This window comes from Schistocerca nitens, chromosome 2, assembly GCF_023898315.1.
Source record: "Schistocerca nitens isolate TAMUIC-IGC-003100 chromosome 2, iqSchNite1.1, whole genome shotgun sequence".
Taxonomy (NCBI): Eukaryota; Metazoa; Arthropoda; class Insecta; order Orthoptera; family Acrididae; genus Schistocerca; species Schistocerca nitens.
This window is the reverse complement of record NC_064615.1, coordinates 89,894,354-89,909,913: the sequence shown is the minus strand read 5'-3', so window position 1 is coordinate 89,909,913 and position 15,560 is coordinate 89,894,354.

Here is a 15,560-nt window from a genome sequence, read left to right as displayed (position 1 = left end):
TCAACGTGCTCTCCGCCCAACCACTACAGCACAACCTGTGGAGATGGATGAAATCACGAGGGAGGAGGTAAGCTCTGCGTTTATTCCATATACAGGCGCACTCTCGGGGAAAATCGCCAGAATTTTGAAGAAACACCGGGTCGGAACTGTGTTTTGTCCTCCGAATAAAATTCGTGCACTGGTGGGGAGCGCCAAACATGACCTCGGCTGGAGAAAGGCCGGCGTGTACCAGATTCCGTGTCAATGTGGCAAGTCGTATATTGATCAGACGATGCGTACTGTCGAGGACCGATGCCGTGAACACCGGAGGCACACTCGACTGATGTATCCGAGCAAGTCGGCGGTCGCTGAACATTGTTTGTCAGAAAATCACGCTATGGAGTATGAACGCACGAGGATTTTGGTACAGACGTCGAGATACTGGGACAGCGTTGTTAGAGAGGCCATTGAAATTCGCACCAATGACGACCTCATAAACCGTGACTGTGGCTATTGTCTTAGCAAGGCTTGGGAACCAGCGATTGGGTTAATCAAGAGTAAATCGAGCAAACGTATAGTTGTGACGACCACTGCGGACAGAGCCATGACACCGACGTCATCTCAGACGCCGTCGCAATCTGTTCCACCGCGCGACCGTGGCGCGGGGCGCGGACAGCGGAGGGAGCGCGCCGCGGGCGGAGGGTATTTAAATCGGCCGCCGCCGCGACCGAACTCAGTTCCCTCTGAGCAGCCATAGCGTACGGATCTCCGTGCCGGCGCGTTCACAGGAGCTCAGTCCGTCAGTTCACCTGATGATGGCGACATGTATGATCGCCGAAATATTGTGCCCGTTGGACACTGTAGACCGGCAGTACACCCGTGGATATTTTGATGACATAAATACTGATGTAATGTTGTTCAGTATACTGTCCTCAGTCACCAATAGAAATACTTGAACTTTTAACAGTTGCATCATGTATATTACAAAACACTTAAATGCGTAGAACTCAAAATATGTACAAACGTTGCACAGAACACAACTTCATGTCTAGCAACAACAAAAATGACGGCAATGTTTATTGCGGGCTCCAGCTCGTACTTCTTCATGTGATTCTAAAATCTGTGCCGGAAAAAATGTCTGGTTACAAGGTTCTCCTCTATAATTATATTTTGCTTGATAAGGCTTATCGTTTCATTCCCCTCTCCTCTTCATTATAAGACCAGACACGTTAATATGTATGCAAATGGTACAAAACTTCTTTATATGGTTTTTAGTAACATCATAAATTGTCACCTGTGGTAGGTCTGGGTGTGTCGCTTCCCAGGATTCGGAGCCGACGAGCTACAAAAGTAATCCCACCGACCGCTACCATACAGGCGTTAACCTTCAATAGTTACGAAGTACATAAAACGAAGGGGCTACAGTCGTCACAAAGAAGAAATAAAAAAAGCTCTAAGTGAGGCTAAGCTACATTTTATCGAATGTGAAACATTGCTGCAGGTACATTTTAGCCACTACAGTGCAGAGATGCGTCCAAAAAAACGTACCTTGTAATACAAATATTTCAAGATAAGGTATGTACAACGCAAGTAACTTCAAATGGTTCAAATGGCTCTGAGCACTATGGGACTCCACTGCTGTGGTCATAAGTCCCCTAGAACTTAGAACTACTTAAACCTAACTAAGGACAGCACACAACACCCAGCCATCACGAGGCAGAGAAAATCCCTGACCCCGCCGGGAATCGAACCCGGGAACCCGGGCGTGGGAAGCGAGAACGCTACCGCACGACCACGAGATGCGGGCGCAAGTAACTTCAGATGGTTCAAATAGATCTAAGCATTATGGGACTTAACATCTGAGGTCAACAGTCCCCTAGACTTAGAACTACTTAAACATAACTAACCTAAGGACATCACACACATCCATGCCTCAGAGAGGATTCGAACCTGCGACCGTAGCAGCAGCGCGGTTCCGGACTGAAGCGTCTAGAACCGTTCGGCCACAGTGGCCGGCCGCAAGTAACTTACCGGAAGGAAACACACTCTATAGCGGAGTGTGTGCTGCTGTGGAACTCCGTAACAGATTAAAACTGTACAGAATCTCTTCTACGTAGCTTGCCGTGCTAGCAGCCATGGGAGAAAGGATACGGTACAGAAATGTCTTAGCCACTGATTAGGGGTGGGGGCATGATTAACAGGCCAGATCACTTAAAACATTTATTTATTACGCCTTTTCAGCTACTGCTGTCATCAGATCAAAAACTTAGAACTTACAAAATGATGTTCAGATTCAGAATCAAAAACTTAGGCCTCATCGGAGAACCGATTACGTGTACGTTTTTTTATACTGACACTGAAACTTGATTTTCAGGTTCAAAGTTTTTGACCGAACGATTGCAGTAGCTGAAAGGGCGTAATAAAGAAATATATTAAGCGATCTAGACTTTCAGACGCTTTATTCGCAATGATTGCGGACTCATACAGAAACTTTATTTTCTTTATTAATGAGTTCACACTTGACTACGGAGTGAAATACACTGATGAGACAAAACACTGTGGCTACCTGCTTGACAACGTGTTGGTCAACCTTTGTAACGCAATACGCCAGCCGATTCTACTTGGAATGAATATGCCTAGTCCTTGATAGGTTTATGGAGGTGTGTGGTACCGGATGTCAAGTGAATCCCGTAAATTAAATGCGGGTGATTTGTGGGCATGGAGCTGGCGCCCGATAACTTCCCAGATGCTCCCGATAGCGGTAGACATCAAGCGTGATTGGATTCAGGTGGCCAGTGGCAATATTCACGTATTCCACAGTTGTCACAGTAGCTCCGCTATCACAGGTACCACAGATGTCTAGGTGAATGTTCCCCAGTCGCTTAACACTGACTGCTCTCAGTGGTCTTCGCCCGTGACGCTGTGCATGTTTCGAGCATCCGTTCGCACTGATGATTGATCTGTAGTACCAGAAAACGTGATTTATTCGACCAGAAGATGTTTACATTGATCCAAGGCCCAGTCGCGATGAATCTGTGCAAACTACAATCGTAACTGAGGATTTTGTTGCTTCAACATGGGAACACACACACATCGTTTGCTACGGAGTCCCATGTTTAACACTGTGCACTGGTGCTCTCCTAACGCTATTGCCTGCACCAGCATTGACACACCACCACCTTTCCTGGTGAACAGAGTGGTTCGGTCACCGACATTCACGTTCTGCGATGAGGCGTGGAAGTTCAATACCATGTTGGAAACATTTTCATGTGAATCAGCTGAATACAAATGACAGCTCCGCTAATGGACTGCCACTTTACACCACATGTACGCGATACTACCGCCATCTGTGTATGCGCATATCGCTAGTCCATGACTTTCGTCACCTCAATGTCTTTTGACAGAAATATTGTAGCATTTTTGCACACTTATCATGGAGACGTGAAAACTCTACCTGAGAAAAACAATGTAGATGCCATGGACGGTTTTAACGTAAAAGGATTTTTCTTTAAAACGGGAGTAACACTGCAGATCAATAAGTTTCATCTGCATATTCACAGGGCTGCTTGCGACTGAAATGGAAAACGGTTTCAGATACATCCCGAAGACAAACGTAATATCGGCTGTGTCCTCAGAACATTTAGATCATTATCCTGGTAATTCTTTCAAGGCCACAGTAAATTGTTTCAGACCTCAATTTTCATTTAACGCCAGGGATGTTAGCAACTTGACTGCGTCTGTCAGAATATGTTCCTTCAACAATGCGCCATTCTTTTTTAATGCAGCCCCATCAAATCACAAATAAATTGTATCTCACCTTGCAGTGTCTTATCTGCGCAATGTGCAGTTGTGCCCACTTTAACTGTGAAGTTTGCAAGCCATTTCAGATTTTCGTTTCTGCAGCCCATTTTCCTTCATAAATTCAACCAATAACAGGTTTAACATCGAAGAATCATTACCGGTATTCTCATCGACTTAACGAACGTACTTGGCAAAATATGATCATGGTGCTCAGCTATTTACAGTATCTGACATAGCTCCATTCAGTAATACAAAACTACCCTCCAAAGTTGTGCGTTCAATTAATGACTGAAGAATTACAAATTTCACGGAAAATCTTCAGCATTTAGACTGGGATGAGGCGTACAAGGAACCCGATGCTAATTTAAAATATAACTTATTTCATGATACACTTGTAAGAGAACTTGGAATCTGTTTCCCCAAGAAAATAGTTAAATCTGATTATAAGAAACCAAGCAAAAAATTTTGGCTTACTAAAGGAATAAAAATATCTCGTAACCACAAAAGGGAAGTTTATCTAGCAACAAGAAAGAGTAATGACCCAGAAACAGCCAAATACTATAAAAACTACTGTGCTACATTAAGAAAGGTCATTAAAAAGTCCAGAAGCGTCTGCATCATGTCTGAGATTAATACCTCTGATAACAAAATCAAAACAATTTGGAATATTATTACAAGGCTTACCACGCCTATTTTCATTCTCTGCTTTCGTATGCCATCATATTATGAGGTAACTAATCATTGAGTAAAAGGGTGTTCATTGCACAAAAGCGTGTATTCAGAATAATTGGTGGAGCTCATCCAAGATCATCCTGCAGACACTTATTTAAAGAGCTAGGGATCTTCACTGTAGCCTCACAATATATATATTCACGTATGAAAGTTGTTATTAACGAATTCAAAATAATAGCAGTGTACATGGCTACAGCACTAGGAGAAAGGATGATAATATTAAGTCATATGGAATATTTTGTTTAACGTAATATCTTGTATAGACACCTTTTATTAACCTGACACGTTCCACATCATTACGAAGTGTCGTATTCATGATCTATGGAAAGTACTAATCTAATCTAATCTATATAGTATCCATACTCTTTGTTTAGTTCCACCGAAAACTTTTGCAACTGTCAGCGAAATAATTAATACGAAATGAGCAATTTTACTAGTCGTTCCACCAATTTCTTCACCCGCTCCGTGCCTGAAAACTCAGCATAAAATGCTTCTTGCTGTACGGAAGAATGATCCTGTCTGTCTATCGCTGTAACTTTTTGCTCTTTCATTGACACCCAAGTGTTTAAATCCTTTCTACATGGTATTATAACTTCGTTTTATAGCAAATTTGCAGTACCCGTCGCTTATGCAACTGTGTAATAGATCTTGAAAATTTTCGCTCCTCTCATCTGTGATTCCCATTCGATTTTAAAGACTTGTGATAATGGATTGTTGGACTGCTTCTTTTCGTGCAAAACAGCTACTGATATGGTGGACATGCGTCATACTTCAAACAAATAACGAAGTTTAAACAACGCTCACACCACGATTCTGCCTAACTGGAGACCGAAATATGCCTTACCGCAGTACTAAACGAAATGTCGCTCTGTACAGAATATTTCCGAGAAGGACCGAGCGTAGCTTGGAGGACAGGCCGAGCTCCACTCCCACGTGGTCCACAAAATGGCTCGCGAGATGTCTGGCACACCGTTCCCATCCCTGCCCTACACACTTACGCATAATTTCGGTGAATGTACAGTAAAATGTTATGATGATGCTAAATGTCGAAGAGTCTAAGTTCAAAGGCAAGCTCGTATGTGTAGTGTGTGGTAGGTTAATTTGTGTAGTAAGGATCCATTCGTCTGGTACACGAAGCACAACACACCGATTAAATCAATAATAGAACAGATAGAAAGATCTTTATACGTCAATAGCTCACTTGGTAGAACCACCATCCGACCAAAAAAATCATAATAGTGCTAATTTAGGATGACTAGCTATTTACGACAATCAGACTTCGAGAAAGTGTGAACAATGAGGGGGAAAGAAAGGGTCCTCTTTCTAGGTGATATTTTGAACTGAAATGTTATTCGCAATCCAAGTGAACAGTTCCAAGATTGAAACATGGCAACTAGATTCTCGTGAGTGTTTCGTTTTGCTTGAAGATGGAAACTGTTTCACCTTCAACAGCGCAGTGCTGTATCAATGCGTTACGAAAGTATTTTGCTCTTACGTCACACTGGTTTCTCTCTTCGTTTCTGAGCTGTGAGACCACGTGGCCTTTCCTCTGCCATTTCTCATTTGCTAAAAGGTTCCTGCAGTCGAACGATGCACCGTTCTGCTACGAGAAATGTCTTTCTGCAAGACAGCAAATACGAGATACACAGCTCGAAAGGTTCCGATCGGAAGGTTACAAAGAATACTTCACTTCCATTTCACTACCGAGGAAACCTTGCACGCATTTCGAGTAGGAAACTTGTAACGACATCGAGGTTCATCCAGAGTAAAAATGGCTATCCATAATTTAATAGCAACGAAATCTTTGCGTATTTCGATTGTGCTGAGTATAGTGGCTACTAACGCAAACTGTCTGGTTGTTTTATCTGGCCTGTGATCTGTCGGGAGAAACTTCTTACCATCCACTGCAGTCGCCTTGGAAAAATCTGACAGATTTCCTTGGTGGTGTAGGAAAAATTCCCAACCGTCTTATTACTTACCTGCAGAACTTACTTTGTTCGAAGTAAACATACCTAGCAGTGGAATTGCCTTACGGATCTGTCATAGGATTTGTGTAATTTACTTTTCTAACTCCCTTTGTTATTGTCGTTTATTAAACTGCCCTTTATTAAATTGATAGCTTTCACTCTATCGCATAATCTGCGTGTATGCTGTCTTTAGATCTCCTAAATATAATAGAGTTACCTACAAGTTGCATACACTTCTTACGCAATTGTTCCCACATACTACGTCCGCTGAAAACTACTTAAAAATGTGAGAAAAATTTAGATGAATGAACTTTGTTAGCGTTTATTAGATGTGTCTAGCAAAGGAACCTCATAATCTTTCACTTTCACGGTTAGTTCCTCAAGACATGGAATAAACATGCTACCCGGTTCCTATGAAACGTTCAAAGACACATAAATCCCCACAAAATTACTAAAGCAATAACATGCATGCAGAAATTATAGAAACCGAGCGGGGTGGCGCAGTGGTTAGCCACTGGACTCGCATTCGGGAGGACGACGGTTCAATCCCGCGTCCGGCCATCCTAATTTAGGTTTTCCGTGATTTCCCTAAATCACTCCAGGCAAATGCCGGGATGGTTCCTCTGAGAGGGCACGGCCGACTTCCTTCACAATCCTTCCCTAATCCGATGAGACCGATGACCACGCTGTCTGGTCTCCTTCCCCAAACCAACCAACCAACCAGAAATTATAGAATGTAATTGACACAACGTGTGTATTATTATAACGTAGTTACTAGGACATAAAATCTTAAAACTCTGTAATTAAGTGGTGTGGTGGCTTTATTGAGCGAAATTTCAATAGAAAACTCTCAGATCCACATATGATTGCATAAAAAAGGTTCAAATGGCTCTGAGCACTACGGGACTTAATTTCTGAGGTCATCGGTCGCCTAGAACTTAGAACTACTTAAACCTAACTAACGTAAGGACACCACACTCATCCATGTCCGAAGCAGGATTCGAACCTGCGACCGTAGCGGTCGCTCGGTTCAAGACTGTAGCGCCTAGAACCGCTCGGCCACTCCAGCCGGCGATTACATTCTACTGCAAGTCATTAATCATAAGACACAGATCAGGAAACATTCTTAGAGATTTCGTACCTCATCTCAAAATTTCCCTTGAAATCAGATATGTGATATATGAACAGTAAACCATGTTTCAAATAGCAAAGAATTCCTAAGACTGTTAATTTCTAAAACTGGTAATCTCCGGTCTGACACTCAACTTGAAAAATATTTAAAGTAACAAAGAATATAATAATATGTAACTACCGTAAATCACGGGGATTCCAATTTTAATGCCTTGGAAATCGACAAATACTCGGGACGTCAGTTAGAGGAATGTAAATGCAATACATCATTTGAATGTAGATAAACAACGTGTGGACCATTCCTCCATTACACACTAACTTCTTTACAATGTGCTTAATCGCTGTAATGATGCCCTTGAAGTGACCACAATTTCGACGTTAGAACTAGGACCATTTTCAGTATTCACACACATGCATCTCCAACGAGTGCATGAGAACAGTTGTGAGTTCAGGAAGATAACTTGATTTTTAGTTACCTAGTGGATGTCTGCACTAACCACTGTCATTTTAACTTTCTTCCAGGTAAAGAAAAGCTCAATATTGTGATTCCGCAGCGCAGGAACTTCGAAGAGTATGTAACCTCCCCCTCACTTATCGACCTTAATGACAGTGAAAAATTAAACCGCGTGTACCTAATGGAAATTTGGGAAAAGCAATCGTCACCGAAGTTAATCTGTCGGTAAAGAGGGAGGAAAGGGTTACATCTAAATGAAAGGAAAAATGTAAATAAAACTGGTGGAAATTAATTTTGAAAAAGGGTAAAGTTAATAAAGAAAGTAAATGTGCGGTCGTTACGTTAACAATTAACTAGCGGTAATTAGATATTTGAGATTTGGGGGAAATTACGGTCGCCAGTCCTATGGACAATTACTATAGTAACTGAAAAAGAAAGATTATTACACATATAATTAGCACTAGAAGCGTGGCAACTGAAGGTCGACACGTGTAGTGTGAAAACTGAAAGTTTGTCAGAAGTAATAAATTTCGCTACACTCTGACTTAATTTAGCAAAAGAATTAATAAAACTGGAAAATTGAAAGTTAATTTAGTGACTGAAATTAATAGTGAGCTTTCTTTCTGAAGCACATCGAAATTCAGTAAAATACGGTTAGTCTTGGACTACCTCAACAATCATTTCAAAACCTACTTGAATCTACGCAATTTAAAAATAAGAGATTTTTACTTTGAACTTGAATTAAATTATTCTGAACAATTAACAATAGTAAAATTTAGTACGTGCCAAGCTGAGCTGCAGTCACAGGTAAGCTAAAGTACGGTAACAAAACTCGCACTCTTAATTTGTGCTTGTGCAATCTAAATATTGTAGCCAGCTATGAATACCTTAACTGAACCTTGAAATTAAAGCAGTGAAATCGAATGATGCTGGCGTTTGAATTTCAACGACGCTCGGGTTCATTCCGGAAAAGGAAGGAACCCTGCTTGGTAATGCAATTGGGACAATGAGCAACAAACGTTCATGCTAAGTTGCTGTAACTTTGTGATGCAACAATTTTGAAAGTTTGAAAAGCTGAGGTCTGCCGTACAGTTCTAAAAGTTTACGTGCTTCCAGTCTTCCTTGTTGGTTGATTGAAGGTTTGAAGCCGTCGATCGAGGAGGTGGCGACAGTCACTCATTGTCGGCCGTCGCTGTTGCAGAAGCTGGATGTCGGCGCGCCTTCTTCTCGACACAGTCACCAGACGAAACGGGCTCTTGATGTGCGCCAGCTAATGCTTCCCGTCCGCGACACCATGTCATAAACTATCATCGCAAGTCGAGCGCAATTACATGCTGCCAAACCCCGAAAGCGCGGCAACTCGCGGGAGCTTCACACAACACACCTGCTCCACTGAACTACCCCAGCCAGACTCCCTCTCGCTGCCCGCGCTCCTACACATTTTTGTTCTTCACACGACCTATCGATGTATTCGTTCGATAGCATAGTTTTCCCTAGGCAAGACCCAACGTAAAATACAAATAACATTTACAAAACAAACCAATTATACATCGACATAAATGTATATATATATATATATATATATATATATATATATATATATATATATATATATATATATATTAAAACAATTACAATATATAAAGTCACAGATATGTTATATCTTCAGGTAACAAAATAAGGAAAAAATTATGGTACAATAGATGGAAATAGGAGGATATGCATTTCCGGCGTTACAAGTAGTACTACGAATATTTCTTTCAATGACGGATTGTTTCAAAAGAGGATGCATCGCTTCTAATGAAATTCGTTCGTATTATGATGTAAGGGGACTACAACTTTAGCGAATGCTGACATCGCGTTTTGTAAAATTGATTGAAACTGTGTGCTGGAGCCAGACTCCAAACCTGTACCTTTACCATTCATAACGACTGAATAAGCCAGGCACAGTTCACGACCCCCTGTCACAGCTCCAATTCCCTGAGGACCACATTTGCAAAATTCACTGAAGCTGTTCTTGAATATTTTTTGTTTCACGCCTTCTAATCTTGCAAGATATTCGGTAGATCTTGTGTGATGTTCGGAAAGCAGGTAGAGATACAGGCAAAGCTGAAGCTGTTAGAAAAAGTCAGCCCCGAGTATCCCAGCGTCTGAGAGTGTTGTCCATTAGTGACATACTCTGTAATGTGCTCGTATTCGTCTCCTTCAACTGACCATCGCCTCTAGTATTTCTTCCAATGTGAAGTTTATGTAATAATGTCATTCAGTACTCATGTGAACACTGGATTACCTTTTGCCACCCCTTCCCTCGTACACTTAATTGTAAAACTATTTTTTTCTTCTCTACTCCACCACTTCAACATCCCACCAACCAACTATTTCCTTCCTTATCTCTTGTGGATTTCCATTCACCCTGTCTTCTATCTTCGCCCCCCTCCCCCACATCATCTCCTTTAAATTACTGTGCACAGTTATAATTTCTTATTGACATTATTTAGCAACCATAGAAATACTCTGTGCTGTTCCCTTGTATAGCTTGTGTCACACATTACCACCCAAAAGATAATGAGAATAATTTTTTATTATTTAACCTATGAGTTTTATCTTGAGAAACATATTATGTGGCCTGCAAAATGGTTATATAAAACGTTTTCCGGATGTTGTGTCATCTATAATCAATTCTGGAATATTGTCCCCAGACTTACAACCTATTTTTTAAGATAATAGAGCAATTATTTCTGGATGATACTTTATTAAAAGTGATGATTCTCATTTATATTCTATTATTTTTAAATTAGGGAATAATTTGTGGTTCGTACTTCAATACCGTATTTATAAATGAATAATTGTCCACTATATTCTATATTTTCAATTTTTATTACGTTTACTATTTTGTTAACCTTGACTGTAAAAGACTTACCTTTTGTTTTAAACGCGTGCTTTAATAATACGCAGTACAGATCGTATGTAAGGATAATAATGTGCCGGCCACTGTGGCCGAGTGGTTCTAGGTGCTTCAGTCCGGAAGTGCGCTGATGCTACGGTCGTAGGTTGGAGTCCTGCCTCGGGAATGGATGTGTGTCATGTCCTTAGGTTAGTTAGTTGTAAGTAGTTCTAAGTCTAGGGGACTGATGACCTCAGATGTTAAGTCCCATAGTGCTCAGAGCCATTTTTGATAATAATGTGAACATTGTGTGCATTAGTTTCCTCCTCCCCTTTCCCTTTTCGCCACCTATCTAGACTACCGCACCATACCAGCCCTCCCACTCCTTCTCTATTCTTTTGCTTGTGACGTATCTCTGTTAATTCCTTTCTGCAGTTTATCCTCGCCCTCTATGTTCCCCTTCCCCCCCCTCTCCCCCACTCCCTTGTTTCCCTATTGTCTTCTTGAATGTTTTGTTCTTTTGTTAGAGTCTCTACACATTAGCCCTAAAGGGGGTTGTAACCTTCAACGATGTTTATAACCATTTATATTATGGATCTTGTATCAAATATGTTCTAGTCTAAGGTGGCTTAATCCTTAACGATGTTTATAATTATTTTTATATCAGAACATACCCAAAAGTCTTAACAATACGAGAAGGTAGAACTCCCATGTCTCTTAAATCACGAAGTTGTATGTCGCGATCTTTACACGTCATCTTCGAAGTTGGCTCTCCGTGCCACATAATGTAAACACCGGAATCTTGTACTGATTGCAAAGGTAATGTAACGAGCTTTGTTAAATGAACAATTCCACTACGTGGTTCCCCGACGTACCATACATTATTAACTGAAGATATAGTCTGAAAATGAGTCCGTGATCATGTCATAGATTACATGGTGCAGACTGTGTTGTCTAGGTGATGATTATTGTACTTACGTTGGTGTCTCCTTAGACACAATGAAACTAAGTGCAAACCTGTGATTTGGTTATACATTTTATTTCACAGCCTTATCATGTTAAGAAGTCATGCAAATCGCCAGCCAATTAACATATCACAAAAATCTTCTCACTTTTACTTATGGCATATCAGGTTTATGTAACCGCAGATATATATTTTTACGATGGTTTTGACATGTAAAATACAAAATAAATCTAGTTATCTATACTTTCATTACATTTTTGCCCTACTTTTCTATCATTTGTATTTCTATTGTGTGTTCATTTATTCCAGTTGTACAGTTAGTCCGAAGATCGTGCTGACCAGGGAATTTGCTGCACGTGTTGCAGAGCATATTGAGTTTCACAGGCATTGTATGCTGTTATCCTGTTGGAACAACATAACATTTCTTTTGCAAGAACGGCAAAAGAACGGGCATGAGAACACTCTGGCAATATTCTAGTTAGCGTCCCCACCAGAAACACCAAAGGTGAACGAAAGTTGCAGCGCATCACAACCCAGACTGTAACGCCTGGTGTGGGGCTATTGTGTCTTGAACGAATGCACTCTACGAAACAGTGCTCACTAGGTCTACGTCATACGTGCAAACGACCATCGCTTCCATGCAGACAGAATTTGCTTTCATAGGTGAAGACCATGGCATGCTATCCCATTTTCCAAGTGAACCTGTGACAGCACCAGTCGATCCGTGCACGTCGAAGCTGTGGCGGGAGTGGAAGACGTACTAGAGGCGTGCATGCCCATAGTGCCACTGCAGATTACTGGTTCACAACAGTTCGTGTTGACACGTCTGGACTCACAAGCCCTCTTACCTGTACTGCGGTAGCTGTACGATCTGCCGCTACTGCTCTTGCAGCACGATGATACTGTCTGGCGTCTGTGGTGAGCGGACTTCCAGAACCTCGACTACATGTGTGAGAATATTCACGTGACTACCGGTACGAGTACCGTTGCACAGCTGACGCAGCTAGTCCAACTTTTGTAGCAATTATCCGAGAGGACTATCCCGCCATTGGAAAGGCCACAATTTGGCCTCTTTAAAACTCGTACAGTTGGCTGCAGGAAGCACGAATGTGTCTCCGTGACATGACAACCTGCTTGATTCACACATTTGCACCATACTGAGCCTTCTGGCTATGAGCATTCCCTATTTTAGGTAGACACAGGTGGCGCTCTGGTAGCTATGCGGCTACTGTATCTGTTGGCGGGCGTCGTTGAAACCATTAGCAATATATCCTCTATCCCCCAGACGGCACATGCCGTCATTAGATCAAAATCGACACCGTCTTTCCACGTGTAACCAGCAGTGTATTTTGAGGCTATGTTAAACGCCACCTTCGAGAAGCAAAATGTGGCTGACAGCCTTCACTCAACGACTGTGAGCAGCGACGTTTCCGGAGAGTTGTCACTGCTGACAGATAAGTAACACTGTGTGAAACAACGCAGAACTCATTGTGGGAAGAATGACGAACGGTCAGTTAGGACAGCGCAGCAAAATTTGGCGTTAATTGGCTACGGCAGCAGACGACCGGTGCGAGTCTCTTTACTAACAGCACATCGACAGCAACGTCTCTGCTGGGCTCGTGACCATTTCGGTTGGATGCTAGACGATTGGAAAACCGTCTCCTCAGATGAGCCCCGATTTAATTTGGTAAGAGCTGACGGGGTCGAATTCGAGTGTGGCGCAGACCAGTTATCAACAGCATACTGTACAGGCTTTGATGGCTCCATAGTGGTGTGGGCTGTGTTTACACGGAATGGACTGGGTCATCTGGAATTAAATGGAGACCATGTAATGTAGTGGACTGACAAGGCAGCCAGTCCACAGTGAAGTAGCCGAAAGGGCACGCGTCAACTCACGCCGTCTGGCGTTAAGTCTGGAACAGGATAAGTTATGAATGTGATAAAGAAAAGAACGTAGCTACTAGAACACTTAACTTTTATATTGTCCTTTGGTATACAGCATTCTTGATGATACAAGTGAGACTCTATCTTGAGGTACATGCAATGGTACAATTGGTTAATGGCGCCTTGCTAGGTCGTAGCCATTAACTTAGCTGAAGGCTATTCTAACTGTCTCTCGGCAAATGAGAGAAAAGGCTTCGTCAGTGTAGTCGCTAGCAACGTCGTCGTACAACTGGGCTGAGTGCCAGTACGTCTCTCGAGACCTGCCGTGTGGTGGCGCTCGGTTTGCGATCCTGACAGTGGCGACACGCGGGTCCGACATGTACTAATGGACCGCGGCCGATTTAAGCTACCACCTAGCAAGTGTGGTGTCTGGCGGTTACACCACATGTAATATACTGATTATTCCTTGCTACTGCAGCGTTACTTTGAACCTGTGAGAAAGGAGGACAGGCGTTCCAAGGCGCGGAAGCAGAGACGATGCTGAGGGCAGACGAAACTGGGACAGATATTGTTACATGAAGTAAACCGTAAAATGCAGACGGCCGGGAAGCGTTCCCAGGGCGTTAGTTACTCTTCAAGGAATTAACATTTAACTTCATATGTCGTCTAGACGCTGTAGTAGTTTGCCACCGTAGAACATTGTAACCAACAGGCACGTACTAGCGTATAAAGGCAGCTTGATAACAACCCTGAGAACAGCAACGTCAGTAGGTTCACAATGGTTACAAAGAGAGCGAAACCGCCAAAAACTGTTGACCTATCAGTCCCTACTCCGGGGAGCCCGAGGGGCGGAGCTAAATCACGTATAACCATAATGTTGCAAGCCTTATTTGGCAGAGCAGTTACGTTTAGCTTTCAGCTGAACAATGTTGATACCAGATACGGAATTAGTTAGTGCAACTGCATTAACATCGCCGCCTTAGTAGCAGTATAGGGGACTTAACTACACCGTGATTGACAGGCACCTACAAGAGACCTACGGGACTGGCTGGGTGGCTTTAAGTGGGAAAAACAGTGCCCCACGGGATTCTTTAAAACCCGTAGATTCCGCATTTTGGCAGAGTTCTCAGTCAGACGATCTGGGCGCCAAATCTGTGTCCGTCGACTCCAGCCTTGGTCCAGCTTCGCATAAGTCTGCTCTCTCTCTCTCTCTTGGAGTGCCTCAGTGAACAGTGTTACATCTGAATGTGTGTGTTTTGTTTTGCAACTAAGTTGCCGCCTTAAGATGCTGCTAGTGTTTGCTACTGTGGTTAGCATCCACTCCTGGGACTTATGCACTGGTTTCTGTTGTAACAGTGTTATTCATGCTTTTTCTAACCCTAGAACTAGCCTCCAGTGTATTAGTTAGTCCTGTCTCGAATAAACAACTATTTGAAAACCCTGTTTGTCCAAGAGTCTCCATAACGAGTTCCCTACCGAGTCTCATCACTTGCATTTCTACTAAATGCCTGTACCAGTGTTGGCACAGATAGAAGAAAACAATCAAATGCCTTCTCTGTGAATTGTCCTTCTGCCTTCTGCTCTGTACCGCTCGGGAGCGTAGACTGACCAGTAAACCCTTTTTTCCCTCTCTCACCTATGTCAGGACACGACAACCATTTTCAGTCATTAATGGGCTTGACGCTTGCAAACAACGGTGGAAATTTTATGGATGACAATGTGCCATGTCACCGGGACACAGCTGTTAATGAATGGTTTGAAGAA